We start from the raw sequence: 14,259 nt of genomic DNA on the forward strand, positions 1-14,259 counted from the left end.
AAGGAATACACATTCTTCTCTAGTGCCCATGGAACATTCTCCAGAATTGATCACATCCTAGGTCACAAATCAGGTCTCAATCGGTACCAAAAGATTGGGATCATTCCCTGCATATTTTCAGACCACAATGCTTTGAAACTAGAACTCAATCACAAGAGGAAAGTCGGAAAGAACTCAAATACATGGAGGCTAAAGAGCATCCTACTAAAGAATGAATGGGTCAACCAAGAAATTAAAGAAGAATTAAAAAAATTCATGGAAACCAATGAAAATGAAAACACAACTGTTCAAAATCTTTGGGATACAGCAAAGGCAGTCCTGAGAGGAAAGTATATAGCAATACAAGCCTTTCTCAAGAAACAAGAAAGGTCTCAAATACACAACCTAACCCTACACCTAAAGGAGCTGGAGAAAGAACAGCAAATAAAGCCTAAACCCAGCAGGAGAAGAGAAATCATAAAGATCAGAGCAGAAATCAATGAACTAGAAACCAAAAGAACAGTAGAACAGATCAACGAAACTAGGAGCTGGTTCTTTGAAAGAATTAACAAGATTGATAAACCCCTGGCCAGACTGATCAAAAAGAAAAGAGAAATGACCCAAATCAACAAAATCATGAATGAAAGAGGAGAGATCACAACCAACACCAAAGAAATACAAACAATTATAAGAACATATTATGAGCAACTCTATGCCAGCAAATTAGATAACCTGGAAGAAATGGGTGCATTCCTAGAGATGTATCAACTACCAAAATTGAACCAGGAAGAAATAGAAAACCTGAACAGATCTATAACCACTAAGGAAATTGAAACAGTCATCAAAAATCTCCCAAGAAACAAAAGCCCAGGGCCAGATGGCTTCCCAGGGGAATTCTATCAGACATTTCAAGAAGAATTAATACCTATTCTCCTGAAACTGTTCCAAAAAATAGAAATGGAAGGGAAACTTCCAAACTCATTTTATGAGGCCAGCATTACCTTAATCCCAAAACCAGACAAAGACCCCATCAAAAAAGAGAATTACAGACCAATATCCTTGATGAACATGGATGCAAAAATTCTCACCAAAATACTAGCCAATAGGATCCAACAGTACATTAAAAGGATTATTCACCACAACCAAGTGGGATTTATCCCTGGGCTGCAAGGATGGTTCAACATCCGCAAATCAATCAACGTGATACAATACATTAACAAAAGAAAGAGCAAGAATCATATGATCCTCTCAATAGATGCAGAAAAAGCATTTGACAAAGTACAACATCCTTTCTTGATCAAAACTCTTCAGAGTATAGGGATAGAGGGTACATACCTCAATATCATAAAAGCCATCTATGAAAAACCTACAGCAAATATCATTCTCAATGGGGAAAGGCTGAGAGCTTTTCCCCTAAGGTCAGGAACGCGGCAGGGATGTCCACTCTCACCACTGCTATTCAATATAGTATTAGAAGTCCTAGCCACAGCAATCAGACAACAAAAAGAAATCAAAGGCATCCAAATCGGCAAAGAGGAAGTCAAACTCTCACTCTTTGCAGATGATATGATACTGTATGTGGAAAACCCAAAAGACTCCACCCCAAAACTGCTAGAACTCATACAGGAATTCAGTAAAGTAGCAGGATATAAAATCAATGCACAGAAATCAGTGGCATTCCTATACACCAACAACAAGACAGAAGAGAGACAAATCAAGGAGTCGATCCCATTTACAATTGCACCCAAAACCATTAGATACCTAGGAATAAATCTAACCAAAGAGGCAAAGGATCTGTACTCAGAAAACTATAAAATACTCATGAAAGAAATTGAAGAAGACACAAAGAAATGGAAAAACGTTCCATGCTCATGGATTGGGAGAATCAACATTGTGAAGATGTCAATGCTACCTAGAGCAATCTACACATTCAGTGCAATCCCCATCAAAATACCATCCACTTTTTTCAAAGAAATGGAACAAATAATCCTAAAATTTGTATGGAACCAGAAGAGACCCAGAATAGCCAGAGGAATACTGAAAAAGAAAAGCAAAGCTGGCGGCATCACAATTCCGGACTTCCAGCTCTATTACAAAGCTGTCATCATCAAGACAGTATGGTACTGGCACAAAAACAGACCCATAGATCAATGGAACAGAATCGAGAGCCCAGAAATGGACCCTCAACTCTATGGTCAACTTATCTTTGACAAAGCAGGAAAGAATGTCCAATGGCAAAAAGACAGTCTCTTCAACAAATGGTGTTGGGAAAATTGGACAGCCACATGCAGAAGAATGAAACTGGACCATTTCCTTACACCACACACAAAAATAGACTCCAAATGGTTGAAAGACCTAAACGTGAGACAGGAGTCCATCCAAATCCTAAAGGAGAACACAGGTAGCAACCTTTTCGACCTTAGCCGCAGCAACTTCTTCCTAGAAACATCGCCAAAGGCACGGGAAGCCAGGGCAAAAATGAACTATTGGGATTTCATCAAGATAAAAAGCTTTTGCACAGCAAAAGAAACAGTCCACAAAACCAAAAGACAACCGACAGAATGGGAGAAAATATTTGCAAATGACATATCAGATAAAGGGCTAGTATCCAAAATCTATAAAGAACTTATCAAACTCAACACCCAAAGAACAAATAATCCAATCAAGAAATGGGCAGAAGACATGAACAGACATTTCTCCAAAGAAGACATCCGAATGGCCAACAGGCACATGAAAAAGTGCTCAACATCGCTCGGCATCAGGGAAATCCAAATCAAAACCTCAATGAGATACCACCTCACACCCGTCAGAATGGCTAAAATTAACAAGTCAGGGAACGACAGATGTTGGCGGGGATGTGGAGAAAGGGGAACCCTCCTACACTGTTGGTGGGAATGCAAGCTGGTGCAACCCCTCTGGAAAACAGTATGGAGGTTCCTCAAACAGTTGAAATTAGAGCTACTGTTCGATCCAGCAATTGCACTACTGGGTATTTACCCCAAAGATACAAATGTAGGGACCCGAAGGGGTACGTGTACCCCAATGTTTATAGCAGCAATGTCCACCATAGCCAAACTGTGGAAAGAGCCAAGATGCCCATCAACAGATGAATGGATAAAGAAGAGGTGGTATATATACACAATGGAATATTATGCAGCCATCAAAAGGAATGAGATCTTGCCATTTGCAACGACGTGGATGGAACTGTAGGGTGTTATGCTGAGTGAAATAAGTCAATCAGAGAAAGACATGTATCACATGACCTCACTGATATGAGGAATTCTTAATCTCAGGAAAGAAACTGAGTGTTACTGGAGTGGTTGGGGGTGGGAGGGATGGGGTGGCTGGGTGATAGACATTGGGGAGGGTATGTGCTACGGTGAGCGCTGTGAATTGTGCAAGACTGTTGAATCACAGTTCTGTACCTCTGAAACAAATAACGCAACATATTTTAAGAAAAAAGAAAAAGAAGAAGATAACAGGAGAGGAAGAAAAAGGGAGTATGTCAGAGGGGGAGACGAACCATGAGAGATGATGGACTCTGAAAAACAAACTGAGGGTTCTAGAGGGGAGGGGGGTAGGGCGATGGGTTAGCCTGGTGATGGGTATTGAGGAGGGCACGTTCTGCATGGAGCACTGGGTGTTATGAACAAACAATGAATCATGGAACACTGCACCAAAAACTAATGATGTAATATATGGTGATTAACATAACAATAAAAAATTTAAAAAAAACGTTAAAAAATGTTCAACTTCATATGTAATCAAAAATTCAAATTAAAACGATGCTATTTCTCACATAGCGAAAAAAAAAAAAAAAAAGGGTTTGTTGAGCCCCCCACTTGGGAGCTTGATGAAATTAGGAACTTTGTTGTGTTCACCCACTATGTATTAGTGCCTGGTACAGATTAGTTTCCATCTACTGGTTGCATTTTGAAGTAGAAGGATTGAGACACGGTAAAAATTAATAGTTTTAAATCTGGCAGCTGAGTTTCTTTCAGGGAGAGACCTCCTTTTGTTTAGGAGAATAGACCCCTTGTGTTTGGAAGGTGGTGAGATGTTAAGTTAGGAAGGAGACAATGAAGTAAAGGCACCTTGAAAACTGGCTTCCATAGGAGATTAGCAGTAACTTAGGAGCTACGGCTTACAGGGAACAAAGGAAAGGTAAGGAGGAGGAAGGAGAGAGAATGGGCTGAACTGCATGGCCCATGAGCATCCTGCTGGCAGAAGAGAGGTTGAAGGAATTTTTTTTTAAAGATTTTATTTATTTGAGAGAGAGAGAGGGAGGGAGAGCGCAAGTGTAAGCAGCAGGGAGGGACAGAGGGAGAGGGAGAGAGAATCTCAAGCTGACTCCACACTGAGCTTGGAGCCTGAAGAGGGGCTCGACCTCACGACCCCAAGATCATACCTGAGCCAAAATCATGAATCAGATGCTCAACCAACTGAGCCAGGCACCCCAAGAGGTTGAAGGAATTTTAAGACAGCGAGGTGATTTACTGCTACATTTTTGGCTGTGCTGTAGTCATTGTCCAAACGTCCAGTGAAAATCTGCCATGCCTGCAATCAGGATTGAAAAGGTGGAGATCAGTCTCTGGTGACAGTGAAGAAATGGGCAGAAAGTGTGCTTATCCATAAACTGAATGGTCTCCCCTGAACTGTGGAATTCTGAGCTAGAAATAATTAAGTGATAGTGACAGTTCTGTTCCTACATCTCAGGAATCTCCACAGAGATGGGGATCAACACTGAGCTTTGCCACAGCATATGGTATGTGGCTTGAGTTAATTTCATTTGAATTTCAAAGGAGTGGGTGACTCAGGGAAGCTGATAACAGGATGGTGTGGATATCATTTTCAAAATCAAGAAAACAGACCTTATAGGAGACTGGCAGGTTGATAGGCACATGTTGCTAGGAATAAGCAAATCTTCTGAAGGGTGCTTTAAAGGAACTTTTTACCTTCATACCCTGCATCTCACAGACATAACCGGATAAGGCATAGGGAGACATCCTGCAGCTTTTTCTGCTTTAACTTATACTCAAAACCTATTCTGTGGCTTTAAGTATATGCTTTAAAAAACTCTGTGTGTGTGTGTGTGTGTGTGTGTGTGTGTGTGTGTGTATTGGACATTGGAAATAGTGATTGTAGCACTCTTAATTGATAAAGTTTGTACAAACACTGTTCTCTTTTATCTCTCCTGTACAGAGATTTGGATAATAGGTATTTCCAAAGAATTATTTCTCAGAATGTTTATAGCAATATCATGATTTTAATATTTTTATGGTTAGAGAACTTTCTCCTTGCCCACCTGAATGCCACCCAGCTTTCTCATGATATGCCTACTGAAGCATCAGTGTAGTGCTAGTTACTCATCACAATGGGGAGAAATGGGTGGAAGGTAGGTCCACTTCGGGCCCCCTTCAAAGAGATGTAGTCATTGAAGTACTTGGTTGGAAAGGTCTGCAGCATGGACATTAGACCAGAGCAGGAGTCCTGAGGTAAAAAATATGTTTTATTCTGACAGCCCCACCCTTGGCATTTGTGTCTTGGAGTAGGTGACTACCTACCTCCAGGTATTTTTTGATTGAGGAAGCAAAGGAACCCTGATGTATGCTCATTCCATCCCAACAGTCCCAAAGTTCTTAATCCATTCCACCATCAACTCTACAGCCTGAGGTTAAAAGTCTCATCAAAATATCATCTAAATCAAGTGCGGGTGATATCTGCAGTGTGATTCATCTAGAGGCAAAATTCTTCTCCAGCGGTGAATTTATAAAACAAGACAAGTACGTGCATCCAAAATATAATGGTGGGACAGGCATAAGACAGATGATCCCATCCTGAAAGGGAGACATTGGAAAGAAGAATGGGGTGGTGGGTCCCCAGAAAGTCCAGAAACTAGCAAGGCAAAATCCATTAGATCTTAAGTCTGGAGATAATCATCTTTGACACAGTGATCCCACTTCTGGACCCCCCGGGGCAGCAGTAACACCCTGAGGACAGCCCCACCTCCTGGGCTTTGGAGGGAAGCCCCGCCCCCACAGGTCTCGCAGTGGTCCCACCCCTGAGGCACGGGGCAGTTGCAGCCTGGTCCACAGGCCTATGGTGAAGAGTAGCCCTGCTCTGAATCACCTGCAGAGTCAGTCATTCTTGTCATTCCTTGATTCCTGGACTCAAATCCTAGGCATGATAGAAACAGTACTATATATTGGGTGCTGATTCAGAGCATATACAACCTTTTGGAGAACCTTGCCCCAGCCCTGCAAGGTATTGCCACCTAGTTGGCACTGAAACTTCAAAAGGCCATGGAAAGGGGCATGGCAAGGCCAGCAAATTCCACAGATGTACTTACAAAACCTGAAACCCAATCTCTACAAAAGCAAGGTGACCTACTCATACTCTGTGGCTGCCAGAAGAAAATGAAATCCCCTGTAGAAGATAATATTGTGCAGAGCCTCTACTGCTTTTCGTACATTGTACATAATCTATACAATGAGGATAGTCTGCTTACCAGATTGCACTACTATGAGCACTAAATGTATGGGACTGGAACAGGTGAGTTAGTAGTAGAATCTGAGAAGTGGGGAAAATATCTTTGTCTGCAGAGCTGTTTGTTTGGTAGGCATAATTATGATTATTGTGAAAAAGCTTAATTCTTGGGGCCAGAAGATCTCCATCCTAGTTACTACTCTACGTAGCTGGATGACATTGGATTCTCTCTGAACCTTAATTTTCTCATTGTAAAATTTCAACAATAATACCTGCCTCAAAGGGCTGTCATAGAGATCAAAATGAAATGGAATCCAAGGGAGTGTTTTGTAAACTCTAAATTACAATGTGGGTGTAAGATGTCATCTCCACCTCCCCACTATATTCATGCCACAGAGAGAATAGGAACAAACTTAGTGAATGGTCTTGAATGTCATTTTGGCACTGTGTGATATAACTCTGTAGGAAATCTTACCAGAATTTAATGAAATTGAATAAAACTCCTGATTTTCATAATTTTGCATTATATTGGAATTTTATTTTAAGGAACTCTTTCGTGTTTTGGGGGAGATCTTGAGGTTCTTAGAATGAATGAGGTATTTTCCCATACTTTGTCCTCTTACCTTGCAAAACATGGACGATTAGTGCTGTTTCTTGCTTTGAAGTGGGAGTGTAGGGATCTATATAGATTCTGATAAAGCGGTGTTCGTGTTAAGGAGATGGAGAAGGAAAACAAAAATATCAACAGCGGTATTTGGGTTCTTGCTATAGGTCGGGCATTGCTCTAACAACCTGACATGGACTCGTTCAATCCTCACAGCCCTTTGAAGGGTATGGTTATCCTTTAAAGGGTACTGTTATCCTTCTTTAAAGATGAGGAAACCGAGGCACAGAGAGGTTGAATTGCCCAAATGATCCTACATTGGAGGTGATGAAGTTAGTATTTAATGGCATGTAGATTAACTTAGAATCTATGATCCTAGAAATAGGATTACTTGAAGTTGACTAAATATAAACATAAACAAGGTTATATTAGAGAAACATAGACTAGCTCACCGAAATGAAGACTGAGAAAGTAGATAGACTTTAAGAAGAGGAACAAGAAGAGGAACCACGAAATCAGTCAGTCAACATGTCTGACTCTCTTTCTCTTTTTCTCATTTCTTTCATGTCCACTTTTGGTGGGTTTGCATCCTTCTTCCTTTTACCCTGCAAGCCTACTTTCTCAGCTTCTGCATCTATTTAAGAAATATGGCTGGCTCACAACCATAGCTTGTGTTGTTACCATTCTAGTTACTCTTGGAGATTGACTTGTGGCTACAATCCCAATTTCAAATATCTGAGAGATAATTTGAAGGTCCAGCTTGGTGCCTTCTCATTGTCACTTGCCCTGAAGGGTGGGATGGGGATGAAATATCAAATATAAATAGCATTCCTGGAAATCTGATCAAGTATGCAGGCAGAGGTTAGTCTGCAAGAAGGGAGGACTAGTTCATTGGCTGGCTATTTAGTAATATATCCATTTAGTAGTCACTTAATGACAAATATTTTATTTTTAAAGTAATTGACTTAGTGCAGCATTCTATGAATTTTATTTTTTAAGATTTTTATTATTTGAGAGAGAGAGCGTGTGTGTGCAAGCAAGCACGAGCTGGGGGGGGGGTTAGGGAGGGGCAGAGGGGAAGGGAAAGGGACAAGCAGACTCTGCGCTGAGCATGGAGCCTGAACACAGGACCTAGTTTCACAACCCTAAAATCATGACCTGAGCCGAAACCAAGAGTCGGGGACTTAACTGACTGAGCCACCCAGCTCCCCCCAGCATTCTATGAATTTTAATATATGTAAAGAGTTGTATAACCACCATCATCATCAGAATACAGAATAACCCAAAACACTTTCTCATGCTATCTCTTTGTAATCACAGCCCCACCTCAATCCCCAGCAACCACTGACTTGTTCTTCATCATTATAATTACAATAAAAGCTTTCTTGAGTGATTCCTGGATCCCCAACACTATGTCCATGTGAGGTCCTTGTCCAAGATGAGGCTGAAATTTTTTCATAGTTGTGACATTGACATATATCAGTACACTCATACATGTGCTCCCCAAATATTAATTCACGAAATGCAGTTATGATTTAAAAATCCCCACCTTCAACATGACTCAAATATAAAGCTAGCGGTATTACTGATGTCTAACTGTTTAGGAGTTAATTTATTCAGTCGCTCTTTATTGCATGCCTATTAGATGCTTGATAATGTCTGTTGTTTACACTTTCTCCACAGAAAAAATCTGTTTTCCAATGGAAAAATCAGTGTAAATAATAGACAGAAATCCCTGCCCTTCTGTAGCTTGCATTATAGAGGAATCAAAGCCTAATATAGACGTAATATATAACAAACATCAAGTCATTTATGTCACACCAGAAGCTCAAGTTCCCATGTTGCTGGTGTATCACTTATGGGTATCTTCTTGGTCCTGTTCCCCCTGGACGCAGCTGGAGGCATTGTGTTCACGTCCTTCTAAATCTCAAGGTGGGTTCTCAACACCGCATTGAATTCCTTGGCTTATGATAAAGAAAACTGGTCCCAAACCTTGTTTGAGACAGAAATTTTTTCATGTAATTCACGGCCTCCTACTAAGAAGGAAATTAAGATTTGTGATAAAATGCTTAAGCATTTTTACATTAAACTTTAATGAGATTAAGACTTCTTCTGGGAAAGTACCTACCCACCTCCTTAGCAGACTGTCAGTCAAGGGTCTAATGATCTGATCCAGATGCTCTACATACATGTACCCAGCCTAACCGTAATTATCTCATGTTCCTCTTCCTCCTCAGTGTCCCTTCCAAGGTCAAGCAAGGTCTCTACTTCCTCCACGAGTTTGGAGTAAACTGTTGATCTGTGCTCGTAAGTAAATTATCTAAGTTTTTAAACTTAAAAAAAAAATCTGCTTATCTAACTCAGAGCCTTCTGTCAAAAATAAATGTGATGTGTACTCTAACCATGAAAGATGTCATCATTGAGGAAGACTGAGTGGAGAGCAGATGGGATTTCACTGCATTGTTTCTTAAAACTGCAAGTGAATCTACAGTTGTCTCAAAATAAATTTTAAGTTAAAAAAAGAAGAAAGGTGCATCTTCGCTTCCTCCGCTATTCCTCATCCATTTGTTCTGTTGCTTCTATGGCATTTTTCTTAGCTGTCCAGAGAGGGGTCACTTCCGCTTTCCATTAGGGCCTCTTCTCCTGTCAGTCCTCCGGCTCTTTTCCATCTCCGTGGTATTTCTTACATAGTATAACTGTTTTATATACGTAAGCTCGTGTGATCTCATCATTGAGCGTTATGGCCATAAAAGATGAAAGTTGTGCTTTGTGCTTCTTTGTCTTTTCCACATAGGAAGTGCTCATGAAATGTTTGTTGGGGTAAATTTTAAAATATCTGACACCCATGATATCTGTTCAGGGAACTGAACCCTTAAGCTATAACCTAAGGAAGGGGAATGAAGTAGGCCTGGAGAATCCCTTGGTTGCTTTTAGATGAGGAGAGTGGACCAGTGCCTCCCAATCTTGACCCTAATATTGGATCTACCTGGGTAGCTCTTAAGAAACACCAAAGGGGGGGGGGCAGCAGAGCAAGATGGAGGAGGAGTAGGAGACCTGAATTTTGTCTGGTCTCAGGAATTCAGCTGAATAGGGATCAAACCATTCTGAACGCCTACGAACTCAACAGGAGACCGAAGAAGAGGGTAGCAACAACTCTCTGAACAGAGAAGCGACCACTTACTGGAAGGTAGGACATGTGGAGAAGTGAATCCGAGGCGATATTCGGGAGGATAGACGGAAGGGGAGGGGGCCTCCGTCGGCCGCTTCTGGCAAGTGATAGAGCCGCGGAGCACAAAATCGGAACTTTTAGAAGTCGGCTCCACTGAGGGACGTCACTCCAGTGGCTAAGCTGGGGGTGGAACCCTTGCAGGACAGTGCAGTCTCAGGACCCTCCGGGTCACAGAAAGACCAGGGGTACCTGAGCGCGGCAGAGCTCCCAGGTATCGGAGCAGGGAAGCCAGCTGCAGAGACGGAGCCGAGGCGCGGGCTCTCAGCTCGGGGTTGCCATAAACTGTGATCTGCGGCCCAGTCGGGCCACTGCTCCTCCAGCAGGGACCCAACAAGCAGCAGAGCCAGGGAGACTCCCCTTCCTCCCCCCGGAGCGCTGCGGGAGCGCAGCGCAGGGATCTGCTGGGTTTGGAGACTCCACACGGGGTCGGGTGCGAGAGATAGAAACGTTCGGTCACGGGCTGGGTGAGCACGCAGTGCAGCCGGAGGCCAGGGAGGCGGGAGTGACTGCTTTTCTCTGGGGGCGCACTGAGGAGTGGGGCACCGAGTTCTCAGCTCCTCCGAGTAGAGATTGGGAGGCCACCATTTTCACCCTGGTCCTCCAAAGCTGTACCAGAGCTTGCAGGGAACAAAAGCTCCTGAGAGAAAACCCAAGCAGCTTGCTTAGCCCGGACCAACGAGGGCGGGGCAGTTCCGCCTCCCGCAAAGACATTTGGGAACCATGGCAACAGGCCCCTCCCCCAGAAGATCAGCAGGAACAGCGAGCAAGCCAAGACCAAGTTTACCGATCAAGGAGAATGGGAGAACTCCAGCGCTAGGGGAATACTGCACATAGAATTCATGGCTTTTTTTTTTACCATGATTCATTAGTTTTTCAAAGTTAATTTATTTAAATGTTTTTTTTTAATTTTTCTTTTTCCATTTTTCAACCAACATCTTATCAATCCCTTTTTTTAAAAGAACATTTTTTATTTTTCATTTTCAGAGTCATATTTTATCCCTTCAGAGTAGTTACCCTTATTTATGGCATATATGTATATATATATATATATATAAGTTGTTCTCTCTTTAAAATTTTGAGATACAGTTTCTTCTAACAGATCAAAATATACCCTAAATCACTAGTGTATGGCATTGTTCTAGTCTCCTGCCTGATCACATTCTCTCCCTTTTTTTTCTTTTTTTTTTTAAAATCTTCTTTCTTTTTTCAAACAACTTCTTATCTTATCAATTCCTTTTATAAAATCTTTTATAATTTTCATCTTTACAGTCATCTTCCATCACTTCATTGTATCAGCCCTTATTTTATACATATATAAGTCTTTCTTCCTTTAAAATTTTAGGGGCACTTTTTTCTAACAGACCAAAATATGCCCAAAATCTACTGTGTGGCACTGATCTATGGACTAGCCTGATCATATTTAATCATATTCTGTTTTTTTTGTATTGTTCTGTTTTTGTTTTTATGTTTTTCTTTTTGTTTTGTTTTTTTTTCTTTCTTTTCTCTTTCTTTTTTCTTTCTTTCCCTTTCTTTTCCCCTGGTTTCAGGTCTTTTCTGACTCGTATAGAGTATATTTGCTGGGGATATTGTTAACCTGTTAGCATTTTGTTCTCTCATTCATCTTTTCTCCTCTGGACAAAATGACAAGACGAAAAACATCGCCTCAGCAAAAAGAACAAGAGATAGTACCGTCAGCCAGGGATCTGCTCAATACGGACATTAGTACGATGTCAGACCTAGAGTTCAGAATCATGACTTTAAAGATACTAGCTGGGCTTGAAAAAAGCATGGAAGTTATTAAACCCTTTCTGGAGAAAAAAAAGAACTAAAATCTAACCAAGTCGAAATCAAAAAGGCTGTTCATGAGGTGCAATAAAAAATGGGGGCACTAACTGCTAGGATAAATGAGGCAGAAGAGAGAATCAGCGATATAGAAGAACAAATGATGGAAAATAAAGAGGCTGAGAAAAAGAGAGAGAAACAACTACAGGATCACGAGGACAGAATTCGAGAGATAAGCGATACGATAAGACGAAACAACATCAGAATAATTGGGATCCCAGAAGAAGAAAGAGAGAGAGGGGCAGAAGGTATATTGGAGCAAATTATAGCAGAGAACTTCCGTAATGTGAGGAAGGAAACAGGCTTCAAAATCCAGGAGGCACAGAGAACCCCTCTCAAAATCAATAAAATAGGTCAACACCCTAACATCTAAAAGTAAAACTTACGAGTCTCAGAGACAAAGAGAAAATCCTGAAAGCACCTCGGGAGAAGAGATATATAACCTACAATGGTAGAAACATTAGATTGGCAACAGACCTATCCACAGAGACCTGGCAGGCCAGAAAGGACTGGCATGATAGCTTCAGAGCACTAAACGAGAAAAATATGCAGCCAAGAATACTATTCCCAGCTAGGATGTCATTGAAAATAGAAGGAGAGATAAAAAGCTTCCAGGACAAACAAAAACTAAAGAAATTTGCAAACACGAAACCAGCCCTCCAAGAAATATTGAAAGGGGTCCTCTAAGCAAAGAGAGAGCCTAAAAGCAGCATAGATCAGAAAGGAACAGAGACAATATACGGTCACAGTCACCTTACAGGCAATACAATGGCACTAAATTCATATCTTTCAATAGTTACCCTGAATGTAAATGGGCTAAATGCCCCAATCAAAAGACACAGGCTATCAGATTGGATTAAAAAACAAGACCCATCGATATGCTGTCTGCAAGAGACTCATTTTAGACCCAAAGACACGCCCAGATTGAAAGTGAGTGGGTGGAAAACAATTTACCATGCTAATGGACACCAAAAGAAAGCTGGGGTGGCAATCCTTATATCAGACAAATTAGATTTTAAAACAAAGACTGTAATAAGAGATGAAGAAGGACACTCTATCTATTTAAAGTGTCTATGCAACAGGAAGATCTAACAATTGTAAATATCTATGCCCCTAACATGGGAGCAGCCAATTATGTAAGGCAATTAATAACAAAAGCAAAGAAACACATTGACAGCAATACGATAATAGTGGGGGACTTTAACACCCCCCTGACTGAAATGGACAGATCATCTAAGCAAAAGATCAACAAGGAAATAAAGACTTAAAATGACACACTGGACCAAATGGACTTCACAGACATATTCAGAACATTCCATCCCAAAGCAACGGAATACACATTCTTCTCTAGTGCCCATGGAACATTCTCCAGCATTGATCACATCCTAGGTCACAAATCAGGTCTCAACCGGTACCAAAAGATTGGGATTATTCCCTGCATCTTTTCAGACCACAGTGCTTTGAAACTAGAACTCAATCATGAGAGGAAAGTCAGAAAGAACTCAAATACATGGAGGCTAAAGAGCATCCTACTAAAGAATGAATGGGTCAACGAGGAAATTAAAGAAGAATTAAAAAAATTCATGGAAACCAATGAAAATGAAAACACAACTGTTCAAAATCTTTGGGATACAGCAAAGGCAGGCCTGAGAGGAAAGTATATAGCAATATAAGCCTTTCTCAAGAAACAAGAAAGGTCTCAAATACACAACCTAACCCTACACCTAAAGGAGCTGGAGAAAGAACAGCAAATAAAGGCTAAACCGAGCAGGAGAAGAGAAATCATAAAGATCAGAGCAGAAAATAATGAACTAGAAACCAAAAGAACAGTAGAACAGATCAACGAAACTAGGAGCTCGTTCTTTGAAAGAATTAACAAGATTGATAAACCCCTGGCCAGACTATCAAAAAGAAAAGAGAAATGACCCAAATCAACAAAATCATGAATGAAAGAGGAGAGATCACAACCAACACCAAAGAAATACAAACAATTATAAGAACATATTATGAGCAACTTTTTGCCAGCAAATTAGATAACCTGGAAGAAATGGGTGCATTCCTAGAGATGTGTCAACTACCAAAATTGAACCAGGAAGAAATAGAAAACCTAAACAGACCT

Source organism: Eumetopias jubatus, unplaced genomic scaffold (genome assembly GCF_037043125.1).
Source record: "Eumetopias jubatus isolate StellerSeaLion01/CBP00866 unplaced genomic scaffold, mEumJub1_p1.0 scaffold_12, whole genome shotgun sequence".
NCBI lineage: Eukaryota > Metazoa > Chordata > Mammalia > Carnivora > Otariidae > Eumetopias > Eumetopias jubatus.